The 17,251-nt window shown below is 45.6% G+C and overlaps 1 protein-coding gene and 1 long non-coding RNA gene across 3 annotated transcripts in view; both read left to right on the plus strand.

Moving 5' to 3' along the window:
- The window catches only part of LOC105278050 (colorectal mutant cancer protein), a 57,689-nt gene that overhangs the window by 26,574 nt on the left and 13,864 nt on the right, over positions 1 to 17,251 (plus strand). The gene's annotated exons all lie outside the window — the stretch shown is intronic.
- Positions 1,338 to 12,065, plus strand: LOC113563555. The gene is made up of 2 exons (XR_003407485.1): positions 1,338 to 2,266; positions 11,973 to 12,065. It is a non-coding gene; the product is annotated as an uncharacterized LOC113563555 (long non-coding RNA).

Raw genomic sequence — 17,251 nt, forward strand, 5'->3', positions numbered from 1 at the left:
TTCTGTCGCACGGTGTCTGCTATCCGCTTCCGCAATCGATGACACGGCGAGCTTATCGCGCTTGTGATACGGTATTTGTAATTTGATTCTATATTTAACGGTACTATGCACGCGAGAAGAGGCTCTTTAAATAAATTGTCTTATTATAATTATAATTCACAGTCGATTAAGGGGGTATTCTAGTGTAAAAGCGGAATTTGTATGCTATTTTGGTGAATTTTTTTTGAAAAAAGTATAAGGTTTTTTGAGGCAGGGTTTTCCCTGCTTATTCATACATATTTGGTGTATGTTTCCAAATTTTTGTAGTAGACAATAACTATAAATAAGCGCTGCACATGATATTAAATAAGAACATGAAAAAAGAAGTTGGTCCATGGTTCCCATGATTTCAGCTGTTCTGTTCATCTGAAACAAAACAACCAAAGAGATTCTTAATTAGTATGAGTGTGGCTATAGCAGGTACCAGAATGAAAAAAAAATGTTGAAAATTTAAAACGACTTCATTGAGAAAATTAAGTTTCGATTTGTGCCATTTTTTTCACCATTGAAGGGCTGTAGAAATTCCAAAAAACAATATTTCGACTTGATTGTGGTAGGGGCTATAGCCACACATATACTGAAGATGTGTGCAAAAGCCTGAGTCAATTGATTAACTGGTTTTTGAGATATCATGGGAACCAATTTGAAAAACATGGTTTCGAGAAAAACACGTTTAAAGTTTTTCATACTGATTACATAGAGATAATGTTACTTACGATCAATCGGCTAGTCCAGGGCCATACAGGGGACATTCCTCTTGTTCGTAGAAGTCCTGCAGAGCTGATCTCTCTTCCCTGCGATTCATTCTCTGATCTCGAGAGAAGTTAGTGGAGCGCCGCTCCGAGCGGGTGATACGAGCTTCGTTCCGGGAGTTTGCGTACATCACCGCTTGCTGACCAATACTAACTCCCATCACGTTCATAAGTTTGAAAATTGGCATAAATCCTTTATTGAAAATTATAACTGCCAAGAATGTTGCTATTTCAACAACTTTCACGCCAGAATGGAGATGTTTTGGAGCAAAAGTCCAAATCAATGAATTTAGAGATTCATTGTACTATATAACCTGTACTATACAAAGGCTCCAATTCAAATGTACGACCTTCAAAGAATAACGATCTTCCGATCCTATCTAAAATACTAACACAATGCTTTGTTGTGTGCCGCGCGGTCCAACCGCCGAGCGCGCACCAGAGGTTATTTTCTATTAGGTGCTATTACTTTGTTAATTTTGCGAACCGGGCTAAATCTTCTCGCAGACATATTTTCCATACCATATACTTGCAAAATATGCCAAAAAAAAAAATTCGATTTTTCTGACATGCTACACTAGAATACCCCCTTAAGTTTGCGAAAATTTAATTAAAAGTTATACGACTCAACGATTTTTCTGTTGAAATAACATTGGGCGTGTAATCTCCAATTGAAATCTCGCAAAATGAATTAAATTATTTAAGTCAGTCACAAAGTTTTCAGAGCTTAAATATTTTAACGCAAGCAACGATGGGGTCGTATAATTCTCAATTAAGCTCTCGTGAGGCGAATTGATAGTAAATTAATTATTTACATCAATTGCATCATTCAAAGGAGAGTTTCCTTTCTAACTCTTTAACGTTTAAATTTATTTCAACACACAAATAACGTACGATTCGCAATTAAGCTCTCGCAAAGTTAACAAAGATGTCGGCAATGCTCGACGCGTTAACCGACGGGTCAGTAGGAACAGTACCCTCCCCCTCACCCCTTCGTTTCGCTGCGAAGAGCTCGCGGCAAGCGCATTACCGTGCCGCCCGCAAACGGTACGACGGCATCGCGCACCGCGAGTGAGCGCGAACGCGGGGATAGGTAACTGCAGCCGCGCGCGGTTGAGCTTTCGGTGCAACGAGCCGGATCGGCAGCGCTCGGTGGTACTCGGTCGCTCTCGGCTGGCGCCTCCTCGAACACCTTCGGGGTGTGCAGGAAAACCGAGCGAACGGTGCCTCGGCACAGTCCGCTGTTCAGTCCGTCACCGAACGTCTTGGCGCTCGTCCGCGTCGTTCACGTGTGTCCAGGCTCGCGCGCGCGCTCCCCTTGCAAAATCATCCCGCTCGCGGATTCGCTGGTGAATCCGCCGTCGATACTCGCGAGTTCACGGTAAACAGTGAGGACCGACCGGAATCATTGGTCACGTGCGAGAACTGCGAATTTTCGGAGTCGGACTCGCCGCGAGCCAATCAGCGCGACGAACGTAAGATTTCGTAAGATCGTTCTCGAGAACCGACGCGATCGAGAATCTTTGACTCGACTCTCTTGACTCGCGGTCCCTTCGCTTGTCGCGGCAGGCCGATCCAAGCACGAATCGTGATCTCCGATCAGCCGGAGGGTCGATCGGGGATTCGCAGAATCGGAGACGAGACGTCCAGGGCAAGATAGTGGGCCACGAGAGTCGTGGCATAGTCGCGCGACGCACAGGGCAAGGGTTGACCTCGTAAGAAGAATCGATGCGGGAGCAATTACGGCACCAAACGCGAATTGCAGCGCGGCGCGGCGCGCCGCGCGTTATCATCTTTCCCGCATTCCGGTTATATAGGCGCGCACGACGTCGTTCTTCCCTCTCGCGATCGACCCCGCGCGCGAAAGCCCGTTCCGCCAATACGTTCCTGTCGTCGCACTCTCGCGAAGTTATCGGCTTAGTGGATCGTGTAAATTTCCCGCAATTTACCGTGCACTTTTTTTTAGCACACGTTGAATGAGTCGAAAAATTGCGATGATGTTTTTTCATGAACATTTTACAAACGCTATCAAACGACGTTGTTTCATACCTCGATGCATCGTATGGAAAAGTTATTAAAAATTGTCCGAAATACGGCATTCATAATTACAACCGGCTAATGCAGTAATTAGCCAATTAGTAACAATCATTACCACGATAATAATAATGATACTAATAATATTATAAAACCATTAGCGATGATTCGGTTGATTGCACAAAACTTATTCCAGATGCAAATAAATTCGAATCGGCTTTCACGATGTGACACAAACTCTTCGTCTCATCTAATCACGTTTCGATGAGAATCGATTTCTTTTACGTGTTCTCCATAAAGAAGAGACCACTGTTGAAAAGAGCAAAAAGTATCCAAGGGCACGGCTCAGTAACGCGGAAGCGCATTAAGAACTTTTACGACGACCATAATCCCGCGACGTAATCGTAACCCTTTCGCGATGTCCCACTGCGTTCGGCAGGGCGAGATTTACGAGCGGCCGGATAGCCATGTCGAGGGGCGAGGGGGAAGGGGGAACAACCGGGTGGTACCGCAACCAGGATCGAATAGTCGCGTGCGTAAGTTCGTCCGTTTAATTAGGTGATAGGAAATCACGATTAATGGCTCAAATAAAACACGGCCATTACTCAACGAGCGCTGATTTGCATTAACGACGCGACAATTCGCGCTAAGTAATTACGCCACGCATATATATATATCTCGTTACTGCATCGCAACTCTCTCCCCGTTCTCGCGTGAACCGTTAAACGGCCCGTGACTCACGGATAATTAATACATCGAACGATCAAACGTCGCGATACATCGTCGCGGGCTGCGATACCGGCGATCATGTGCTAAAAGGGCGGTTTCGCGCCGAAGGAGCACGCCACGCTCGAGAGCCGCACTTGCGAAGGACCGTTAATGCGTTTCTTGCGTGCGTAAACTTTGCCGTGCGCGCCTCGCCGACGAAAGCGATACTTACACCGTATCCGCTCGCGGGCGTTATTCTTTTTACGAGGCGTATAAGTGACGCGTTAATGACCGTCCTTCGTCCTTCGCGCCGTAATTGAGATCGCCTCGATGCCGGGCGCAGGCCAGCTTATTCGAAAATAAGCTCGTCTTGGTTGACGCATCACTCGCTCGCTCGCCGTTTTTCCGTATCGCGTGCATTCCGCATCCCTTTCAGCTGGGTGGCTCGGTTGGCGCGTCGCCAGAAAGCTTTGGGGCGAGGCGGAGGGGCCGGAAGGACCCGAGCTCTCTCGCGAGTTCCGGGGAAACAATGCGATTCATTTAACTTCCATTAAATCCGCGTGCGCCACCCGGTATACGGTGGGCTCACGCGTCTCGCTCGGTTCGTCCGTTCGTCTGTCCGTCCGTCCGTTCGTCTGTCCGTCCGTCCGTCCGTCCGTGTATTAGTCTGACTAGAATAGGATCTCGACTACTAGGAGAGACCGGCTCTGTGTATGAAACTCCCGAAAGCTTCCTTCCCGTCATTATTCCGGCATCGATCAGCACCCTCGGGACGTTGCATCGCTCTCTCGGATGCAATAGCTGCTCTCAGACGTATTACTGCTACTGTTATTGCTGCTACTTAGAAATTCAGTTCAACAGCCACGTTTAATAGCGAGCCAGAGAAAATAATACGAGCGGAGCGTACGTGTTCTGTAAATGTCAGAGAAATTATTAGAAATTATTATCTGTTATATATGTTGAATTACTTACATATTATTTCAACATATACATATAATATCACATATATTAGGGGTGTGATTTAGTTTTGAGGGTTTTTTTTGCTCAAAAACGCATGTATTTAAATATGATAATGATTGAATACCTTAATCAAAATATTTTCCTTCGTTTTCTAGAACTTTTTCCCATCTTTCTGGCAACAGATGGATTCCACCACGATAAAATCACTCTTCTTTTCAGTTGATCCATTCGTCGACGAATTTTCGCACTTCTTCCAAATTATCAAAGTGTGTATCCTCTAAAGCGTGTTGCATCCACCGGAACAAATAATAATCGCATGGAGCAATGTCCGGAGAAGACTTGCCATTCAAGCTCTAATAGTGTTTCTTTCACTGATAACGCAACGTCAGGTCGAGCGTTGTCACGAAGAAGAATCACTTTCCGTCCTTTACTCGCAATTGGTGGTCGTTTTTCGTCCAATGCTTGCTTCAACTTGTACAATTGGTGTCGATAACCATCAGCCGTGACAGTCTCATGCGGATTTAACAGCTCGTAGTACACTATCCCACCAAATACGGAGCATTACTTTTCAACCGTGAATATTGCGTCTCGGAGTGGATGTTGATGGTTCGCCTGGATCCACCCATGATTTTCCGCGTTTCGGATTATCAAAATAGATCCACTTTTCATCCCCAGTAACAATCCGAGACAAAAGACTCTTCTTTTTTTGCCTGGCGATCAACGAAATGCAAATGTTCAACCGGTTCGCAAGGGCACTTTCCGATAATTCATGTCGAACCCATTTCCCTTCTTTCTGAATTTTTCCCATTTCATGTAAATGTTTGGCAATTGTTGTACGATCAACATTTAATGCTCTGGCAAGTTCTGAAGTGGATTGTGTTGGATTTTCGTGCAATAATGCTTGGAAATCTGCAGTTTCAAGCTTTCTTGGTTGTCCCGAGCGTTCTTTGTCCTTCGCATCAGTATCACCACTTTTAAAGCGTCTAAACCAGTATTCGCACGTCTTAATTGATGGGGCAGAATCACCATAAGTTTCCACAAGAATTCTATAACCGTAAGCCGCAGTTTTCTTTTGATTAAAAAACAAAAGCAACGCATGTCGAAAATGCTAAAGAGCTTTCGGAAGTTGCATTTTTACGATGATATAAACACGACTGTTGTTGCATCTATTGCTATAATGCTACTAAATGTCATGAATAATGTCATCACTGTAAGAAACAACAGTTATCGGAAACAGCTATTGGAACAAACTGACACTACAGCCGTCTGTTGCAAAACCCTCAAAACTAAATCACACTCCTAATATAACAGATATATAATAGATTGTAAAAATACATACACAAAATATAAAGATACATAAGAAACGGTTTAATATAAATTTGATATGTAAAATTAAATAATTTATATAATTTTACTAAGGACAGTAATCTTTTCCGAGCGAGAAAAGTTCATCGCGATATCAGTCGCGAGCGATCGAACGCGATTCGACGTATGTATGTACGTACGCGCGCCCACATCGGGTGCATAGATCGTTAGATGCACTTAGGCAGATAAGCGGCTCGTTCTCTGTTTTTACCACGCGTTGCCGGGCAATGCACACGGTGACACATTTATGTCCGCAATGAGCGATCTATCGCGGATGGGCTGCTTCTTAACGCGGGATAATGGCTCGCGATCTTACGGTTACGCATCGCCGGCCTCGTATCCAATCGCCGGATAATAAATTGCTTGTCGTACGCTCGCGCCGCTGCGGATGACGCGTCGCGCTTTGATTGGAAATTCCGTCGGGAGACGGAAATTATAACGGCGTGAAAAAGGAAAACTGGACGAACGTGGATCGTACATCGTAAATATAATTACGCGCTCGATTCGTGAAGGAAAACGCGTTTTATAACGCAAATCCCAAGCAAGTGCAGCGTGCACATCTCAGCTAACGCGCACCTTCCTCCCGTTTAGCCTTTTTTTCCCGATGACCGATTTGCGGTTGGTTTTACGTTCGCTCGAAACCCCCCGTTTGCCGTTACCTGAACGCTCGTCCGAAAGTGGCTGTCGGCCCGAACGCGTGCGTGACCCTTGACCCTGCTCAGCACGGACGCGACCGCGTTTCCGCTGTTAAATTGATTGCTCGTGCCATTAATCGGCCTGAAACGCACAAATACGCACGTGTGTGGAATGAAATTTTTATTCCGTGACACGCCACGCGGACCTTCGATCTCTCTTTTGTTCATCAGGTAAGAGGGAGGGGGAGGGGAGAGTAGAATCGGTACGCTGCGCGTAAACGGTAAAATCGACGATTTGATTTCAGGGATCGGTAACGAGTTTAACGAACTAGTTTCCTCGCGAGCCGTCCCGTTCCTTCCGCATTCTCCGTTCTCTGAGAAAAGGAAGGAACGAGTTGATCCTCCTCTCGTGCTCGTACACGCTTCTCTTCTTCTTCTGTTCTTGAAAAAAAGGGAGACTATGAAGGTGCATTACAGGGGGAGGGAAGAGAGAGAGAGAGACGTTTATTGGCGCTCTGGGACAAGTCCCCTCAAGCGCTTAACCAACTTAAATACATCCATAATAATGAGAAACATGTAAGATCACAAATATTATAAAAGTGATACAGCCAAAAAAAAGAAAGAAAATACAAATCAACATCGCAATACAAAAAAAAATAAAATAATAATAATAATAATGAAGCAAATAAAAGAAGTGAAAATAGAATACAAAGTATAATATAATAATAATAATATAGCAAATAAAATAAGTTCAGCAAGCATTAAACATATATGTAGAATACAAAGTATATAAAGCAAACATATAAATGAAAAGAAGAAAAAGAAAAAGAAAAATGAGCAGGTACAATTAAAAATCAAATATAAAATGAATACACAAAAAAAATAAAAAGAAAGTCGCAACGAAATCAGGTAAGAGAGAGAGAGAGAGAATCGGGAATTAAGATATCCGGTGAGACGGCCGCGCGGAGCAGAAGCTCCACTTCTTGACTCTTTGATGGGCTTTTTTGCAGTCCGCGTCGTTCGGAAAAGTGGCTTCTCCATGCTGGCATTGCGCAATTAAAGAAAGGCACTCATCGAGCTCCGGCTCAAGAAAGGGTGGAGGAAGAAGGGAAAGGTACTTGAGCGCGACGATAAACGGGCCGGTGTGCTATGCACGCTTCGTGTTTAAATTTAAATCGATTACACTCGCCTCGCGGAAGCGCGATAGGTTTATCAGTCTCCATTAGTAAAAGATAAATAGAAAGATAAAAAAAAAACATCTCGCGCCGCTTTTATCGAACTCGCGCGCGATCGATTAAAAACAAATCGATTAAACGCCCTCACCTCGCTCGCCCTCGAGCGATTGCTTCATCCGCCTTTGCGGGAGAAGCGAGGAATGAGCAAACAAGCAATTCGCGTCGCTTTTATTGAAATCCCACACAATGTTATTTAAATTTCCAAAGACCCGGGGCGACGGCGCAGCGCGCATTAATTTGCGTTCGTCGCACGGTTTGTTCGGATTTGTGCAGGTATACCCGGGAATCATTTTGCAGAAATTGAACCGCGCGCGCACGTGTGCACGTGTGTTACTTAATTGTGCACTTTTTGCGGCGGCGATAAAAGCGGACCGCAACCGGCCTAATAACACGAGTGCGCGCGACACGCATTCGTTAGTATTTAATTACTAACAACTTCGGCCGATCCGCACGCGTTAATTTATCCGGGTATGCTCTTTGGAGCACGTACATGGGTGCACCATGTGCTGGCCGCGCATACATGCACCGTGCACTAATTACTCATATAAAATCCACCCGTCGCGCCCTTAGGGCAGCCCTTACCGCTTGGCTATGACTCGCGTGAGTCATATGGCGATTATTCGCGTGCGTTTTGTCTCATTTTTTATAAATCTATTTTTTGTATGTTATATATTTTATTAGAATCGTATTATATTTGCTCTCATTATTTGTGCGCATCCGTTGCGTATATTTATTCTCTATTCTATATTGATTTTCTCGTATAAATATTTGGTATCATTTATTCTGCACACAATAATCTCTACGTATTTGTAGAGATATTTATTATTTTTTCATATTTTTATGTTAAAAGTAATCCCTACATTCTCGTGATTTCATCAGTTCTATATTTTTGTGTGCCTTCGTTAACCCATACTCTGTATTTCGATGTACGTGTATATCTCTTCACTCATACAGTTCTCATATCTAATTTCTGTAGTCCCACGCACGTAATATCGTTTTTAATTTCAAGGAACACCGCATCATGTACGCGGCTCTGCGTTGCATAAATTCAATCGTCCCCCTATCGGACACGTCCTGTCGCAACTTCAGCGGATTAGCACGTCTGCCGACCGGTCATTTAAATCCGTACTCCATGCACGCGCGCATCCGCGATGCCGCGGATCATCTCCAATTAGCGTCGTTCGCCAATCGCCGTCCGCCTGCCCAGACAGTGCCCCTAATTTCGCGGCTTCCTCGGCGTACCATCTTGAGTAATTAACTCGTTTAATTAATGGAGCCGCACCGCGGATAAGAATGGTCGCAACTCGTTACGGTCGTTACCGCCGCCACGGAATTCCGGAATTTCGCGTCAGCGATGATTTTTATCTCCGTGTGCGGCCATCTAAAAACACACGTTTGCCGAGGACACATATCATTCCTCTCTCTTTTCTCGCTTTCCCTATTTCCTTCGGGACCTCGGTACCCAACGGAGAATTTTTCCTGTCGCTCCTCGTCAACGCCGTTAGGTCACGTTTTCCTCTGATTATGCGATTATTTATTGGCGCAGTCGCGGATTGTCGGTGTATCGCTCTCCCCTTTTTTTCTGGAGTAATTTGGAGTTTATTTCCGTTCTCCATTTCTCTCTCGCGCGCACGTATTTTCGTTCATGCCATTCATACGGCGTACAATTTCACGAGACACAAACCAGGACACGCTGAATTAATGATCGCGAACTTTGCGCGGCGCGGTTTCGAGATGCAGCGCGCCCCGCGGTTTCCACCGCGCGCAACACGCCCTCGCGTGGGCTTGAATAGTTAACCAACAATTAAAGACTTTCTAGACCAAGGAGAGATCCTGCCAGCTACCTGGGGCCGATGCAAATTCGATTACACGCAACGCTCCGTGAATCCTCGTGGGCGTCGCGAGGACAAACAAGTGTCGTGGGCAGCGGATGATTTATTAAATTCTCATTTCTCTCTCTCTCGGTGTTTTTAAAAATAACGTATATTTGCGACGCCTACACCACGCCTTTCCGAGTTTACACGTCCTGTGTCTGCTTTATCGAAATTATAAACCTAAACTCAACAGGTTTCTTTGAATATTTGTTGCGAGCGTGCAAAGGTTGGATGGCTGGATTTTTAGTTATTTTTCTTTTATTAATTATAACGCAATCGTATACGTCAGTCGAAGTATTTATCGTTGTTATCCATCACCTTCTGCCATATCGAGGGAAAAAGGTGATCGCAGTTACTAAAATTTACAGTGACCTTTGCCAATATTTTTTATCGGCTGCGTGTGTAATATTATTAACATTGCAACAATGCTTACTGCAAAAATGCTCTTCCTACCCATATCTATTTTATTCCTCGATAATAACCGCAAATACCAAACGCTTTTCTCACTGCGGCCTCCAGACGACAGTCTACCTTCGCGCCCGCGAAGTGGCCACCACTCGACCAATAAAGTCATACGCGTCCGGCGTAATTTGTGCATGCCTCCAGTATCAAGCCGCGCGTTTTGCAGAGGACGGTATATCGGATCCCTCTGAAAGTTCGCTACGTGACTGCTAATGAGCGTCATCCGGAAATGGCGCCGTTTACTCCCCCGTCCCCGCCAGCCCGCTCAGGTTTAATGAGCCCCAACGCGAAGAAAGGGTTAATCGAACCCACGACAGTCTCGACGACGCGCTTCTTGCAGCGGGGATCACGCGAGCGGAGTTTCCGCGTCTGCTTTGGTCGCTCGCGACCGTCGTTGGCCGCGGCGCGCCCCTTTCCCGCCCCCTTTATTATCGCAGTCAGTTTATCGAGCGTCTGATTCGAAGCGCGCGATCTGCCTCGTCGCGGAGAGCGATCGCGGGGCGCCGTAACGCGCAAATGTGTTTTCACCCGGGAGATTCATGCGCTGCACGGCCACCGTCCGTCTTCAGACGTCTACGAGAAACGACAACGTAACGACGAAATTAGGTTGCTTCTTACGTCGCCCCGCGTGCGAGAACGGGGGTTGTTTTCGGAAGTTTCCGCGCCGCCCCCGCGGGCAGCCCTCCCTCCACGGTGGAGGGAGGGAGGGAAAGAATGTTTCCTCGTTGGCCCAGTATCGTAAGACGCAGCATAAACCGGTCACGTCGGCGCGAAGTCTCGTAAACGAAAGAGGGAAGAAGCATCCGCATCGATCGCCGACGCTCGCACGCGCCGCGGAAAACACCCTCGCGATGGGCGGACGACTCGCACTTGAACGTTAAAAATGTGGGCCGCGAATGTCTCGAATGTTTATGGCGAACGATATTTAATCACTCTCCGCGGAGAGGTTTTTAATCTTTTAATCTCCGGAAAAATGATCCGATCTCGGAAATATCATTTCGCGGTTTCGCAGTGCTACTAATGAATAGTTAACGAGCGCAGGGTCGCGTTACGGTGGGCTCGTTAAGCGCCTCAAAACTTGTGGCGACGAGTCGAGTGCGAGATTACGAGGGTGGCGTCAAGAGGGTGGCCGCGCACGAATTTTTTTCCGCGGACTCGTTCCCCGAAAATGTTACGTTCAAATTGCGTCTACTCTCAAAATAAATTAAAAAACATTGCGTGAGACATTGCGCGAATATTGCAAAGATGTTAGTCCTTTTTCCCTTTCCCTAAAAATTACACTTTCCAGCCGACTTAAGGATGGTTTCAAATGTTCTCGGTGGATATTTAAAATAAAATAAAAATCGTCTAATACATTCGTGGCTTCGCAGCTTGAATGGAAAATAGAGAATATTTTGGAAACGGGTATCGATTCGAACGCACAAATGCCGACTAACATCGTTAGGACTCATGCGCGAGGTCCACCCACGGTGGACTAGGAGCGTGCGAGCGAACGAGCGAGCAAGTACGAAAAATATATGTAGTCCGAGTCCGAAATAGAACTCGATCAATACGATGTGCGAAATGTAGCGGTATCGATGTAGCCGCTAGATACGATATCGTAACACGGCAACAGTATCTCTCCATCGCCAGATCCTATTTGCGAAATCACGACTTATTCGGTGCCGCGCTCGCCGTTATTTTATTCACGAGCTCACCTTCACGGATATTTTATTCATACGCTTATACATTTGCGATACAGATACGTCGATGTTATATGAGTGATATCGTGCTTGGATTGGTCTCAATATCGATCGCATTAATTCGCGTTCATTTAAACCGTGGCGCAATTTACGCGCCTTCGTCGCGCCTCCGTGGACGCACATATCCTCCAAATATTCAGTAAAGCATTCGTTAAACATCCATCAGGCGTCTGGAATTCCGCTTGAAGTTGAGCAGTTGAGGAAACCGCTCGCGCGCGGTCTCGTCTGATCTTCGCGCGGAAGGGAATAAAATTCAAAACTAAATATTAAATAAATCCTCTCTCGTGCGCGTCCGCAAGAAGGAGAGGCGCGGTGGTATCGTGGATTCTGCGATCCGTCGATCGGGCGCGCGGCGATCCGTGACGATCCCGAATCGCGGTCGATCGGGATTACATCGCGCGGAACGGCGGAAGATGCCTTCCTGAGGAGCAACTCGGACGATCGCGGGCGAGCAGCGAGCACCTACCGGTGCTACCGCAAGAGCGGCTCTCGCAATTCAACGTGGCGGGTTTCGCGGTAGCCGTAAACAATGGCTCGGCGGAGCCGCGCTGCTACGTGGATCACCTGCGCCGGCACGTGCAGCTGCAGCAGCAGCATCAGCATCAGCCGGTGCAGCAACAGCCACCGCCGCGCTACCCGCTGCAGGTGCAGATGTTCGCCGGTCACGTGTCGGCCTTGGCCGCGAAGGAGGCAGTGCTGGAGCCGCCGCTGCGTCGCGACGACCTCGTCTACGTTCACTGCGCCACGACGGAGGACGAGGAGGCCGCCGAGGACGAGGAGGACGAGCCCAGGGGGCTCACCAGGTCTAGGTCGTGGCTGTGCTGCCCCGGCGATCGCAGATCCGATAAGACCGTGCCCATACAGGTCGAGGCCGATAACAAGGACAGACAAAATGCAGTAAGTTCCCCCGCCCTCGTCCGATCGACCTCGGACGCTGCAGTCTAGGTGAAGGAGAAAAGGTGGAACGCAGAAAACGAAGACGATTCGTATTCCCAGGGATGAAATCTCTTTTCGATGTATCTGCATTCTCCTCGGTGCGAGATTGCGATTTATATTGGGAATCTATATTTACAGGGTGTCCCGGGTTTTAACCGACAAACTGCGGGAGCATATTCTACTAGTGGAAATAAGAAATAATTCTTATATCGAGTTTGCTTAGAAATGCTTTATTACAAAGTTATAAACCAATATTGAAAAGAAATACGAGATAAGTAACAACGGAACATAGTGTAGAATTTGCAAGGTCGAGGATGTTTATGTTACGTGTATTCACATGTATTCATGTTCACTATGTTGAAACGATTCAGTATGATTGTTACTTTCGCAACAGTAGCCGTTAGATTTCAATCGTCGTGTCAACTAGCAATTACTATCAGAATGCCAAAAGTGTTTTCAAATGAGGAATACACCGATATTCATTTCGTGTACGGATTCTGTGACGGAAATGCACGAGCTGCCGTACGAGAGTATCAACGTAGATTTCCTAACAGGAGAGTAACCAGATAGTTCTGTGTTTAGTAATACCCATTTGCAATTACGTAATTTGGGTTCATTTCGACCTATGAATGAATATGATGATGTTCGTTCAGCTCTAAGACACCGACGACGCTCGGAAAGAATCTTAAATCTTCGCCAAAACAGCTGGATACAGTTAGACGGTTGTCCATCGCACTATGCTAGACAAGTTAGAAACTGGTTAGATGAACATTATGCTCATAGGTGGATTGGTCGAGGAGGACCGGTTTTCTGGCCTCCAAGATCGCCCGATTTAACGCCTCTTGATTTTTATTTATGGGCAACTTTAAAAAATAAAGTTTACAGTACAGAAGTAATCTCGCTTGAAGATTTAAAGCAACGAATTACTAATTCAGTTACTGAGATGCAACAAAATTTTCAGGAACGTCGTACTGTAACAAATTCTGTACTGCGTCGATGTCTAGCTTGTATCGATGCGCAAGGACAACATTTTGAAATGCGTCACTAAATCATTGCGTAGATAATTTTTATTTTTGTGAAAAAATCCGTTGTTACTTATCTCATATTTCTTTTCAATATTGGTTTATAACTTTGTAATAAAGCATTTCTAAGCAAACTCGATATAAGAATTTTTTCTTATTTTCACTAGTAGAATATGCTCCCGCAGTTTGTCGGTTAAAACCCGGGACACCCTGTATATAATGGAAGTCTGCTCGATAACTCATACTCGACGAATATTTCTCTTAAATTTTAAATTTTTCATTGTATCCTTGCTGTTGAGATATTGACTTACCGTTCTTCGTATTTGTCCGAAAGAATTCGGAGGTAAAGCCATTCTCATGTGACGTTAATGTTAAAAATTTACGACCTATTTGGAAGAGTGGCAATTTATCATACGATTCCGGGAAAGGTAGGTTTTTTTAAATTTACAATTGCATCCCACCTCTCTTTCTCCTTGTCTCCCCTCTATTTATCTTTGTCTAATACTCTAAAATTTCTAGCAATATTCTCCACACCATGAAATAATAGACTACATCGCTGGCATTTTTTGACACGCACGGAAGCGCGATCGTGCTCATCGACACAAAAAAAGAAAGGAAAAGGCAGGATTTAAGCAGGAGGATATTTCTGCGACAGATAGCGATGGTTATTAAATTCCCAAATTTCCGAAGTCTCAAACGAGGAAAGAGCATATTCACGATTTATGACATGTTATTATGTGTAACTTTCACCACTCCGCCTCGCGCAATTTCGTCGTAATACGAGGGCGGATTAAACGTTTGTTTCGCGCGCGCGCGTTCACGTAGCTCTGATATTTATGACGCGTATCCCAGCGCGTCGGAAAGCTCATCGTCGGGGTGTCTCCATGGACCTACCGCGTCCATGACCCCTGTCCGTCTCGCGCGCACCCCTCGGTTTTTCGACAAATTTCTTTCGGGCCAATCCCACGACCGGTTACAGTCGCCTCCAAGGAAACTTCCGTCACCTCCTCCCTATTCCTCTTTTACCTCCTCCCTCTTCCCAGTGTCCCTGTGTAAGGAGTAGAAGGATGAGGAGGAAGAGGGAGAGAGAGAGAAAGAAAGAGGGACGCAACTTTGCGAAAATTACCTCGAAGTAAAATCTGATAAAACCGGGTCCCGCGAAAGCCGAGGCGAGACTTCGCAGTCTGCCGAGATACGTCGTCTCTCTGTTACGTAGAAATCTTTCATCAAAGATACATGGTTCGCCCGCTGAATGTTGAACCCCCGGCTGAGGGATGCAGTTTAGAGAGCTGGGAGCACGCGCCGGGGCACTTCCGCGGCATAAATCAGTCGCGTCTTAGCGCGTTTCTCGAAATAGACTCGAATTCGCGATCACTCGAATCGCGAGAACTGATCTGTTTTATTCGCGCCGGGTTCCGGATCGGAGGGGAGGAGGAGGGAGGTACGTGTTCGCAGAGGAGGCCGGACGCCGCGCGTGCTTTTTATAGACATTGATTACGTTTCTTCCGATTATAGGTGCGATCTGCAAACGCAGCGGTGCACGCGAAGGGGACAGGATGGAGATTTCATTATCGCGGGCGGGTCTTTGTTTGAACGAGCGAGCTGAGATAAGTCTCGCGTCAGCGGATCCGATACGATTCGAGGAACAGCGTGAGCCACTTTCTTTGTGAAGGAACCAAGCGAAGTTTTTAATATCCCTGTGATTAAATCTGCTTCCGGATCGCGGAAACGAGAGAGAGGGAAAAAGAGAAGGAAGGATGGGGTCGAATTGCGCGACGAAAGCTGCTGTTCCGTAATGAATCTTCGCTCATGCGTGGCTGGCAAAATAAGCGCGAGCCGTGAAACTAGCAGACACCTCGATTGCATTCCACGGTGCGTTCCATGGCGCGCACAATTGAGGCACTTGCCAGGTATATCGCGACTGCGCCAGCCGGGTCACATACCACGTAAAGTTCAGCCGGAGGGTATATCGTTAATGCTCATGGCTTGCTTGATATTGACGGGTGCGCACGACGAGTTGATCGACATCGTTTAGTGGAAATACTGAAGCTCGAGATGCTTCGAATTGCCTGAGGAAAATCCTAGGAGACTTTTAGAGATTATTAAGATTTCCTGGGGAGCGACAAGCGACTGTTTTCGCATTATGTAACTTTCGAATTATGTAATAAAATGACATAGTAATAATACTACGTAAAAATACAAGTATGAACCAAATATAAATTTTGTTAAAATTCCACAAGGTGGCTCAAATATGCACCGGAATTTGCTGGCGAACAATTCCGACTTAATTTAAAATTTTAAACCATGCTCGTGATTTTGTCAAAATTTATATTCGTCATAAGTATATTATATTAATTATTTTCTTTATATGTGTAAATATAATATAATATAGTAGATTAATAATATTAGATTGACCGGGGAAAGTCCGTGCGAATTTTTTTAGCAAAATTGAAACGCAAAACTTTGTAGTAATTCTTATAATACAAAGTTTTATAATAATTTTATAAAATATTTTTATTCTTATAATACAATATCCCTGTGATTGAATGAATTAATTTAAATCTTAATCAAAGCTTTGCGTTGGAATTTCTCTAAAAATATCGACACAGACTTTCCGGTCAAACCAACATTAGCGTGTGTCGCATCGTTACTTATATGAAATTTCACTCTGTGTAATTTCATTCTTGATACTCTTTTCGTACTAAATTCACTTACTACGTCATTACGTCGCTACGTCAAATTGAATTTCTCCCATATTCCTCTCGCCTTTCGCGGAATAGTAGGACATTTCTCTGCAAAAGCGTCGCGACAATCGCACGGATTACGCTTTCGAAGTGCTTCGTAGCTCATGTCGTATCAACGAGAAAGCTATCGCTCGTTCGGTCCGCTGGATCGCGAAATATCCGAAGTCTTCCATTTTTCTGCCCTCTCTCTGCGCCGCGCACCCCTTCTCACCTATGTGCGGCGCGGCGTCTCACGCCATCATTTACACGCCACCGGTCTCGAGATGTGGGTTAATGGCTTACAGGTCCACAGGATCTCCGGTTGCCCCGGTACCCCTTTGCTCCGATGACTGACTTTTGTCCGGGCGTTTTCTTTTCCTCTTCAACAGCGACACGGAAAGTTACCCGGTAAATATGCATTCCGCTCGGATTTGCGTCCGGTCACGATCACTGGGACTGCGATAGCACGAAAAAGTCGGATCGATTGCGATCATTACTGCGCAGTTGCATCCAGAAACGTCGCGTGTTTCATCAACTGTTACATAAACATTATTGGCAATTATTGGCGCTTTTTTTAGATTTATACTAATCGGGAAACCATGGAAAATTGATCTTTTCACCAAGAACGATCAACTTTGATTATTGCTATCTAATCGCGCGCTTGTTACTATCGGTTTTGTGCTTGCACGTACGCACAACAAACGAAACGAGAGAAAACGTCGGAAATGGAAATGACATCTAAACTAAAATCGGGAACAGTGTCC

The sequence above is a fragment of the Ooceraea biroi genome, chromosome 1, assembly GCF_003672135.1.
Source record: "Ooceraea biroi isolate clonal line C1 chromosome 1, Obir_v5.4, whole genome shotgun sequence".
NCBI classification, from domain to species: domain Eukaryota; kingdom Metazoa; phylum Arthropoda; class Insecta; order Hymenoptera; family Formicidae; genus Ooceraea; species Ooceraea biroi.